This window comes from Vespa velutina, chromosome 25, assembly GCF_912470025.1.
Source record: "Vespa velutina chromosome 25, iVesVel2.1, whole genome shotgun sequence".
In the NCBI taxonomy this organism is placed as follows: Eukaryota; Metazoa; Arthropoda; class Insecta; order Hymenoptera; family Vespidae; genus Vespa; species Vespa velutina.
In genome coordinates this window covers 2,634,464-2,646,940 of record NC_062212.1, presented here as the reverse complement: position 1 = coordinate 2,646,940, position 12,477 = coordinate 2,634,464, and positions in this window count along the sequence as shown.

Genomic DNA, 12,477 nt, shown 5'->3' with positions numbered 1-12,477 from the left:
GTACTTGCATTAAGGACTCAATTAAATAGTATTAATCATGATGATATGTGAACTTGTCAATGTAATATTTTTCTAACCTCTTCAGCTTAGTATTTTAATCATTGTGAAATCTACACATAGACGATTACTATTAATTATTTCATTTAAAAATAGAATCTTAATGTTTTCTTGAAATATATGAAAATGAAGAACAAGCAGACATGTCATAAATGGAAAGATATATTTCAGATATTGATAAAGTGAATATTGTTTTCTCATAAAATTATTTAATACTATTTTTTAATATTGCATTATAAAATAATTTCTAAAAAATATTTTTCATTGTGCAGCATACAGATATGGAAAACGTGATAAAGAAATGGAAATGTATTTTCATAAAATCCTTTAAGAACAGAATCTCCTGAAACAAATAAAGTTTTATTTTAATTTCAAAAGACAAGCAGCATAAAATTGTTATACTCCTTAAATTACTGAAGAAAAGCAATGTGTCATTAATTTACTTTTAGAACATATAAAGAAACAAGATGTTCTTCTTGGACAACTTGAACACTGATATAAATATTGCATTTAATACAGACAAGATATATGTGTTAGTGATAATTACATGATAATTGTATGTTTCAGATCAATACTAGCCTTAGTAAAAAATCTATAAAAAGATTTTTAAGTATTTTCCTCAGCTTTTGAATGAATTAGTTTAATTTCTATAGCAATATTTAATCAAGAACGTAAGAACAGTTTTGAATTTATTGTCAATTTTATCTGACATTTACCTAGATTATATTTACAATTTTACTTAACAACATTCTGTATTTGTTATTCAAATTCAAATAAAGGATTTGCTATTATAATATTAAAAAATATTTAACATGGGTCTGCTGACTATTGAAGTAATATATAATACTGGTTCAATTTTATTCCTTTAATGATCAGATGCATTTATTTTATTTTAACACTTTAAAAAGAAGAAGAATTTTTAAATAAAGATCTAGTATCACTCAATGCAATTAAATGTATTGTATCATTTAAATAAATTCAGAAGAAATATTCAATTTCGCAAATAATATTTCCATGAAAAATTGGATATTTCTATGTGAACAAATCTCTAAAAATAATGAAAAAGAATATGAATATAAAAATAATATTTACATTAATAAAAATAGAAAAAACGAATGGATATGAAATTAACTAATAAAAATATTGCATATCAAAAGTTATAAGTGAAGTAATAGACGCGTACTTGTCTGAAATGCAAAGACAAATTGTACTTTCATAATATAGAGCAAAATGAGTAATATCTATATGTAATATTTAATAAGTAATGTCATATGAATTTATAATGCAATGAATCCGTTATGAAAAAGAATCGTCAAGAAAGTATACGTAAAACCAACGAGAAAAAAATTGTAGATATAGTAGAATAAGATCTAATAAGATTTTTTATTCCATTAACATTTGTTAGATTATTACAAATTCTTCCCGAAGATATCTTAGATTTCAAGTTAAGGATATATATTTTCGTAATATAAATAAAAAATAATTATTCATAATTATATATTATTTATTTACCTACACATGTGTAGGTTTATTTAAGAATTTCACAACTGACCAATTTTATATTGTTTTTATCCTCAGATTGTGAAACTTATAGACAACTCTGATAAGGATTATATCATTTCTAATCTCATTGATACTTTATAAAATTTGACTTTAGTTCCAAATGCACAATTACAACTACATTTATTTTCATATTATTTTTCTTGATACGAGAAATGTCCACAACTGAAGTAGCATACACTATTTTGCGACAATTTATATAGAAGATAGTTTTTATAACAAAAAAGAATATGCAACGCAAAATATATAAGATTTCTTAGTGAAATACTATAAAAGCTCCCATAGGAGAGAAACGAAGTAATAAAAATTACATTTTGACCGGGTAAAATATTGCAATTAATTATTAGAATTAATCACAAACTAATAATCTAAATATTCTCCTTTTTCTTTTTAGTTTAATTACCATCATAGATATCTGCTCGTTTATTTAATGAATTTATAATTGCAGTTTGTGAAAGATTCAAAATTTCTGACAATAGAAGAATAAGAATAAAAATAAGATGTTATATAATGTGAGGTGTAAACAAATTCCAAGAAAGAGGAAAATCAACTTCGAAGATATTTAATTATATGTATATATTTCTCCAAATAATTTTTAAATATCATTTCTTTTAAATTTAATTGTATAACACTTGCATATCTCATTTAAGCTGCACTTTCCTCTCATTATCACTTCCAACATCTCAGGCTTCTCTCTTCTTTTCATAAACAAATGTATTTCACAAAGAGTAAATCATATTTTTGTTCGACCTTCGATCAACTTGCACACACAGACATATACACAACTAATTAAGACTAGAACCATCCATTCTATATATATGAAGGTATGAAAGGCAATGTAGATAATCATACAAGTTCGTAATAAAAGCGTACGTGTATGAATTTATATTTGAGATAATGGAAACTATAAAGGTGCGAAGGAAATGATCCAGTAAATTAGAATAGTGATTCCATGTTACTTATATTTCCTAGATAAGTAGATTATCAGCATGGTTTCTCATTTCTCTCAATGGATTCTTATCTCAATGAGGTAGAAGGACAACGTTTAATAAGATGTAAGAGAAAATACAGATCGTTCAACTTATTGCAGAATTAGTGATTTTTAGATAAAGTCTTATAAATTTATTACTGTTGGTTTCATAGAATGCAGAATACAGAATGCAGAATTAAGTTCTGGTTTCACAGAATACAGAAAATTTAAGATTTAATCAAAGATTTATTAATTGGGCTTAGAGAACGACAAATACTGACTGACTTTTTTGTAACTTTTAATAATTGTCACTTTCTAACTTCCCTTTCTTTAAATGAATCTAGCTTATCGTTTAAGGATCTTGCTAAAGATAAAAAATCTGCTCCTTCTTTTTCCTATTGGATAAAAATGTTAACGTCTACAATTCTGATTAATTTAATTTTTAGAGATTTAATAAGGAATCTATTTTATTACGAAGAGAAGTTTAGCAAATTCAAGATTAGAAGAATTTAATAGAATACATTTCTATAAACATTTCTATTTGAAATAGTTTCTGTTTTGTTAATATCTTCAGAGACGACGTTAGGTGACAGCATGAGTTGCCTAAATTTTGAAAAGTTATAATGTATCGAGAATACAGATTTTAAAGCATTCATAATTTTTAATGAGGAAAATACTAAACGTCAGAAAAGAAAGAAATAAACTTATACAGGATGTAATAATATATTTGAAATTAGAAATAATAATTTCATGTTTGATAAAAATGTAGTTCATTCGTTATATGTAAAATTATTTCTAATTTTTAAAGATTTATCCTTAGAAATATTATTATAGAAAGAAAATAAGTTAAATATTTGTACTTTATAATAAAGATTAAATACATAAGTATATTGTAAATATTTTGGTTATTATATAAATATAATTAATTTTTGGTTATTATATAACTAAATAATTATATTATTATATAACTATACGATTATAATTGCGAAAAGGTTAAAAAGGACGATTTGTATTAAAGATTATTATTCTATAATGTTTATCGGATATATCGAAATAATAGAGTTGATAATTTTTTCATTTGTTCTCAATCACTATAAGCTAACTGTTTATCTTTTAATTCACTGAAATTTTTTTACTTTATCGAGTTAATAGAATGAACTTTTTTTTTGTAATATATATTGTTCTGATTTGTTTTTCGACTCGCTAATATTTTTATAACCGATTGCTTATAATAAATTCCTTATCTTAATGTAATTATATTATTTCAATTCGTCATTTTTATAAATATTTAACAATTGTATATACGTTCTTATACTATAGTATTTTATATAACCTTTTATTTCTATGTCATTTGATCATATATATATTTTACATTATTAGTATTTTAGACTTATAATAAATTGTTCGATATATTAATTTCTATATTCAAGTCAAAGTATCGGAATCGAATAAAGGTTTAATGATAAAAGATAAATAATAATGGAAGTGTTGTATCTTCGTAGATATGTGCCAGATAATTTCTTTTAAATTAGTTTATTGCTAATCATAAATAAACATCTTTCCTTTATTCTTTATTTTTCACGTAACATTGCCATTATTTTCTTAATTTAATTTTAAGTAAAATATATGGTTTATACAGTTTGGTTTGTGGCTATAATAAATATGATGAGAATATTGGTAGAAAATGAAATAGTTTACAACGATCAAACCAGAATGTGTTAATTATATAAGAACGATGTTAGTAAATTATTTTTATTTTACGATAATTTATTTGTTAAGTTAATAGATTCTTACGGTTATTGATTTATTATTTTATAAGATTAGTTAATATCTATAATCGTTATTGTATATAAAATAAAAAATTCATATTTATTGATATTCGTTAAGAATTATAATATTTACATAATTAGTTTGAAAAAGTAATAACAAATCGAAATTATTTAATTTTCTTTAAAATTTTCAATTACTTAATATTCTTAATAAGGGAACTATATATTATGTTTTTTATATTAATTTAAAGCAAATAATGTGTTTTACATAGCAAGTGTATTTCGTACATTATTACACGTAATTATATGTCCTAATAGATTAATAATATTTTCTTTATTTTTACTACTATAGGATAAAAGTTTTTTTTTTAATATTTTTAAGTAATTTTAAATCAAATCTGATTCCAGGAAAAGATTGTGTCAAGCTTGCATCAGCATTGTATAATATGAAAATTGATGAATCCCTGATATACTTACATATGAGACCTGACACGACACTAACGCGTTTCTACGCAACATCATAGTGCTTTATGACAAACTATTGTAAAGGTTCGGTGTTAAACTCAGAATTTTAATTTAAAAGTAAATAAACTTTTTAATTCCTTTTAATAATATTTCGACAATTTTATGTATTCCTATGAAATGTTAGAACATTTAATACTTGAAATAGCAATTATGGCTTATCTATTTTTTAATATATCTAATGTATATATACAATTTTAATAAATAAGCAATTAATATTGACTGTTTAACATGATCGTGCGTTATTTAAAAGTATATATATATATACTTTATATATATATATATTAATAATAATTATTTTATATAATATATAATATTCTGCTTACTCAATATTATTCATTATTATCTGATATCCTTCTTTTGAAAAATTCTAATACTGCTAAACAATTAGATTGAAAATTATATTAATTACGATTGAAGACGTAAATAATTTATTGTCTTAGAAAATCAATGGTCACCCTTTTATAGTAAGTAAAATTGAATGTTATACTAACTTATGCGATAATTTTGTCAGATGCTTAATATAAATGTTAAATGACTATCCTCAGTTTTTAACGAACGTTCAATTAGTTAAGTTCAATATAATCACGTAGGTTCGAAACGAATAAGTACAAAGAATTCTGAAAATTAACTCTTCACAACATCACGTAATTTTTAAATTTCATTTTTATATATCTACTTTTTAACAAATTTGATTTTAGCTTTATATCCAAAATTGCAATTGTGTTTTAAATATACATTATGATTGGTATAGTGTAACTATATTAACATAAATAAAATTAAGATTTTTTTTAAATAATTTTTATATAAATAGTAAATATTGCGCCTGAAAGAAGGCTTCACTTTGTACTTTTGTAATACTTGTACTTTCAAGAGGGATCGATCAGTAAAAAATGTTAATTGTGTAATAAGGCAGCAAGCATATTATAGCAGCATAAGAATGTTTCTTATTCAACTTTGAGCAATAATTTGAGTAATAATTACATTATTATTTTACGCATAAAAGTTTTGAAAAGTTTTGAAAAAACTTAATTTTATATATCTCTTACTAAATTAACTTTTTGCATTTAGTTATTTATCTTAAATTACTCCTTTTATACAAAAACTACATCACATTCAAATAGAAAATGTCAGTGATTCATAACAATGACTCATAAAAAAGATTTTGATACAGTAGTTTGTATTCATATTAGGGGGACCGGAAAATAATGTTGCTTACTTAAACTAAATTCAAACGAATAAATTTTTAACAAGTTTTTATTTTTAATCAATAACGTACTCACCTTCGTTATCAACAACATTTTGCCATCTAGTGTGCAAATTTTCAATGCCGATAAAAATCAATTGGTTTTTGAGTAAAATATCTCGAGATGGCATTTTGGACATCATCCAAATTTTCAAATTTTTTCCCACTAAGAAAATGTTGTAGCGATCGGAATAAATGAAAATGCGAGGATGCGATATCGGGCGAGTATGATGGGTGAGGCAGTACCTCTCACCTCGATTCATTAATTTTTTCCAAGGTTCGTCTTGCACAGTGCGGTCTTGCATTGTCGTGTTGCAAAATAACGCCTTTTCTGTTGACAATCGTCGGATACTTTTCGATTAAAGATTGGTTCACTCGATCCAATTGTTCACAATAAAGATCTGCATTAACAGTTTGTCCAGGTTTCAGCATTTCAAAATGAACAATTCCGCGTATACTCCACCAAACACACAGAAGCGCCTTTTTGAGATGTAAACCCACCCGGCTTCGCAGTACTTCGTGGTGATTCATTTGGAGAAAGGCACTGCCTTTTGCGTTTTGGATTATCATATAAGACCCATTTTTCGTTTCCAGTGATCAAGCGATCAAAAAACGGTTCTGTATGGTGCCGTTGAAGCAATACGTTGCATGTGATGGATCGGTTGGCTTTGTTCTCTTCGGACAGATTATGGGGGACCCAAACACCTGCTGTGCTTATTTTTCCAATTTGTTGCAAATGTTCTTAGATAGTCGACCAAGGTTGATTAAGGATGTTTGAGAGTTCCTCGAATGTCTGACATAGATTTGCTTCCACTTCTGCCCTTAGCATGTCGTTGTCTAATGTTATTGGTCTTCCTGATAGGAGTCAGAGAGATCAAACTAACCGGATCTGAACTTAGAGCACCATCTTTAGCATTTACGAGCGTCTAATGTACTTGGATAAACATCGCAAATGTTTTTGATCGCAACTGTTGCGTTACTACCCTTGCGAAACTCAAAAAGCATACAATGTCGGATATACTCTTCTGGTATTTGGCTGGCCATTTCACCCCAATATCGGAACTGCAAAAAAAGTCTAATATTTAATTATTTAGAAGTGAACAAGTCACAATAACTTTAAGTTTTTGCTGTAGAAATAGAACATCTCACTTGTCTAAATATTTTAAAAATAAATCAATGACATAACACTTCTTACTAAGCAATTGATATAACAAATTCTCTTACTTGTCTTTTTAAATTCCAATAACTCTCTCTTAGATTCAGGAGATTTCTTTTTTGAAGCCATTTTTCATTTCATGAAAAAAGGTTTTGATTTCAGCATTGTCCTGCCTTCTGTAACTTATACAATAAAAGATATTAATATCTATTCTGTTGACTCTTTTAGAAAATTATTTGAATTATAATATAAAATATAAAATTAAAAAATATTATAATTAAAAATATAATTAAAAAACAGAAAACAATATTAAATAATATATAATATTATGAAAAATCACATTTATTTTTGAATAATATCTGAAATGTATCTCTGCCTTTATGACGTGTTGACTTGTTCTTCATTTTGAAAAAGTATTTAAAAATTGTATTTAGTGATTCTAATTTCAATTCATATTTTGTAACACAGGCTACTTTACTTATTAATTAATATATATTATAGTTTATGCATAGATTCCATAATGATCAATAAATATGAAACTTAAGAGATTAGAAAAATATAAACCTGGATAAATTTATGATTATTAATATTTGCTTGAGTCCTTAAAACATTTACAATAATGTGATGATACATTGATGCCTTTTACATTATTTTCTTCACTCTGTTTAAGCCTTTCTATTTTGATTAGCAGAAAAAATAAAACAACTGATTTAAGCGACATTGCGTTAGTAACTCGTACTCTTACCATGGTGGCGCTCTTGTATTATTCTAATTTTCGCAGGATGTTCGATTCATATTTGTTTTTCATAATCCGATTTCATAATCTTTTCCAATTTTTAGAAGTAGAACTTTCTGATTTATTGACACTTATGTATAAATCACATTTATGTACTCGATTGATAATTTCTGTCGTACTTACGCACAATATAAAGGGTGTAAGGATAATTTCGAGATCGTAGTTGAATGAATAACATAAAATAAATAAATTAAACAAGTAATTCTATGCTGTTATTTCTATAATTTTTATATTTGTGATATTTATGATTATATATATTTTTATATTGTGGGTTTATATTGTATATTTTTATTTGCACAAAAAACTTTTTTCAGTCCAGTTTGGTAACTTATTGACTTTATAATCTGTAGTCGCTTTCTTCATTGATCTTGATTTTTTAAAAATAATTATCAATTTTATCTTCAAAGTACGTATTATTAAGTAGTCTTTGATATCGACATCTTTTTAAAAATACAAAACTGAGAGCGGTTAACGCAGTAGTACATCTTTCTTAAATAAGCATAAGAATAGTAAAAAATAAAGAAAAAATGCTTTGCCTATATATAAAGTTTAGTAAATAAAAGTAAAGTAGTAGTTTATAATTATTTTTCGAATATCTGAAGTTTTATAATTCTAAATCTGTTTGAAATAAAGGGTTGTTCGGAAAGTAATTTCGTTTTTTTTTTTTTGTGAAAATGAATTTTCGTATAATGAACAAATATTTTATTGAATTATATATTGGCCATTCTGGTCCAATACCTTTTGCCATCTCTTTGGTAGTAGCATGATCCCACGCTTATAAAATTTTCGGTCTTTGCTGGCAAAAAACTAATCGAGGTGGTTTGTGACCTCTTCATTTGAAGTGAAGGTTTTACCGTCTAAAAAATTTTGCAATGACCGGAACAAATAATAATCCGAAGGTGCCAGATCTGGAGAATATGGTGGGTGTGACATTGTATCCCATTCAAGCTGTAAAAGCTTTTGGCGAGTGACCAAACTTGTATGAGGTCCAGCATTATCTTGAAGGAACACTACACTTTTTCTGTTGATTAATTCTAGCCTTTTCTATTGAAGTGCATCATTTAGTTTGTCCAGCTGATGACAGTAGCCTTCCGAATTAATTGTTGTATTATCTGGTAAAATGTAAAAAAAAAACGATTCCTTTAAAATCCCATCGAACAGACAGCATTACTTTTTTTTTTATGGATATTGGCTTTGGAAAAGCTTTGAGCCGGTTTATCTTTTTTGCTCCATGATCTCTTGCGTTTGACATTGTTATATACAATGCATTTTTCGTCCCCAATAATGATGCGCTTCAAAAATGGATCATTTTCGTGACGTTTAAGAAGCGAATCACATACGTCAACGCGACGACACAAATTTCTCGCCGTGAGAACATGCAGAACCCATGTATGAGCTTCGATGTTAAACCCTCGAAGAGGGTTTCAAGTTGTCATAAACAGTTGAATTTAATAAATTTAAACTCTCACCAATCTCACGTGTTGTTATTCGGCGGTTTGCATCAATGCTTTTAATCGTGTCTTATCAGCTTTAACTGGCCTTCCAGAACGTGGTGCATCTTCGACATCAAAATTGCCGCATCGAAATTTTGCAAACCAGTTGTGGCACTGGCGTACTGTCAACACATCTTCTCCATATACATTGGATAATTTCATTCTGGCTTGAACATCATTTTTACCTTTTTTATAGTAAAAAAGTATAATATGTCGAAAGTGCTGCTTATTGCTCTCCATATTTATAAGGGCACCAACCAAAAACTACTGCGTAAAATCAATTGGACTTTTTCACACACAAGCCTTGCTATATCAGCTCTCAAAACGTATAATGATTACGCGGCTTATGTGTAAAGTTGGGTGCAAAAAAAAAATACAATTAAATCCTCTGTCGGGAAAAAAAACGAAATTACTTTCCGAACAACCCATTATTTGTAAATGTAACAATTAATTCAGAACAACACCATGAAACTATGAAATCACCGTCACTTATTTCTTATTAGTGAATTAGACGTTGATTTCTATTTTTGATATTTATGAAAATATTTCAACGTGTCTTATCTTCGATATAACTTGATTTCTAAAATAGCAATTATTCGTCTTTTACTTGTTACTTGTAAGAATAATAATAGAAGTAAAAAATCTATATGCTTTTTTAACTTTTTCTTAAAAGTAATATGAAGGAGCGACATGCTTCTTAAAGAATTCTCTTTCCTCGAATCGAATTTCTAGGCGTCACAAAATTGGAATGCTTTTCACCGAATATTTTGATACGGTCAAACTATTTCCTTTAATTTTAATATTATAGACGATAGACGACAATAAGAAGAATCAGAAATTCGTGGTCTGATGAATCGATGGCAAGGACAATAGAAACATTGAAAAAAATGAAAATTATATGGAAGGAAGATGCTAAAACATTTAAATTCGTTAATTTGTGTTAACCTAATAAAAAATACAGAGGAAAATAAATATATATGTGATATTTACAAAAAAAAACTGAAAATGAAGTTTTAAAATTTAACTTTATTATATTCAATTTTCTAACTATTTTTATGTTTCAAAATATACCTCTGCTTAAATAAATCATTCTATTGCATAATCAAAGTGTATTTCGATTTTCTATATATAAAAAAAATAAAAAATACATAAATGAATTAGTCAGTCTTAATATGTAAGAATTAGAATGTCCGCATATTGACAACTTTTTCTAAGATATCTTTTTTGACGTTTCTTCCTAAATTCAAAATTGCTTTCCATCGTAATTTTTTACACGAATTTTGTTCTGCTGGTTTTTAGATAAATAATTAGAGAATCCTTTGTAGTTAACAACTTAATATTAACATTAACATCGAGAAAGTTATTAAAAAGAAACTCGTTAATAATATTCCAAATTCTTTCAACTAAAATATTTTTTTAATTTTCTTTCGGTTCAGATGGGAAAAAAATATTTATTACAATAACTCCGAAATAAACCGAATGCCTTAATTAATTGGTTTTTGTCTCGTACCTTCGTATAATTCATTAACCTATTTAACTATTTAAAATTTTCACATAATTCTTTGTTTAAATTTCCGTAAAAGAATTTTATTAAATTTTTATAACGTATCTTATAATAATTTTTTTTCAATATATACTTATATAAATTTTACATACTTTCAGAATTATTTTCCGTATTGCGAGAATTAAAACAGACCGATATAGCTATCAGTAAAATGTTAAATGTTTGAAGTAAAATTCTTTCCTTATTTTTATGTTAGTTACAGAAATAGATCGAACGAAGCTCACTTTCAAACTGAAACATAAAATCAACCAAAAGCAATTAATTTTTTTCTCCGCCACAATTCAATACTCAACTCTTTCATTTCTTCGACAACTTTGCATTTTTGCGCATATTAACAGGTGATAAGAGGTTTCAATGCTTAATGCATCCTATAAAACCTTGAAAATTCGAAAAATAAGTATCATTTAAAAGTGTCTGTTAATGATAAATGAATAACGAAGGAAGAAGATCGGAAAAAGGATATCTTAGTCATTTTTATACATGTTTGTAAAAACTTTTCAATAGCATCCTTTATGACATGTATTATGTTCTTATCATTAGAAGATACGTTTGATAGAAAGTAACTTAAATATTACGAATGAGATTGTTTACATCGCGTATGAATATCTTAAGATCTACAATCGTTAACTTCCTTCGTCAGTTTGTTTTTCATTTTTTATTCGTTTTATTTACCGTTTATTATCTATTATTTATATAATTTCATTCAACTACAGAAAAGTTACCGCATAGGTCCGACATTTTGTGAATTTTCAATAATTTTTCGAAAGAAAAGGAATAAAAGAGATCGAATGTCAATGAATAAAAATTGATTCTTATTTAATTTATTAAATAAAATATAGAGAAAACATGGAGGATTAAGAAATGCGTACAGTGTACCGTTTTGTATCCGTTTCTATACCGTTCAATTCGTTTGGTCCTCAAGCTTTTCGATATTTTTACGATAGTGCTTATCACATAGGTGAAATTAAATAGATTATAAGTAGGATCGAATCTAACTGGATAGTTTCGATTGTTCCACAAATATTTCAATAATAAAAAATAATACTTTTAAATCGAAGTTCCAGACACCGTGAGAACTTATCGATCAATATAAATGTGAATAAATATAGAAAGTAAGCGCAGAAAAAAGTTTAACTGGCCGATATTTCGTCGTCCTAACGCTACAATATCAAATAGGTTTTTTTTCCCGGCATTAATATCTTTCAATTTGTCTTATGATGAAATGTAATTGCAAATGGAAATATTTTCATTGAATCTAAAAGATGATCTAATTCGAGTAAGCACGTAATGATTTAATTTTTTCTATAAATCTTTATTTGAGAACAAAATTTGACGCTATCTTCG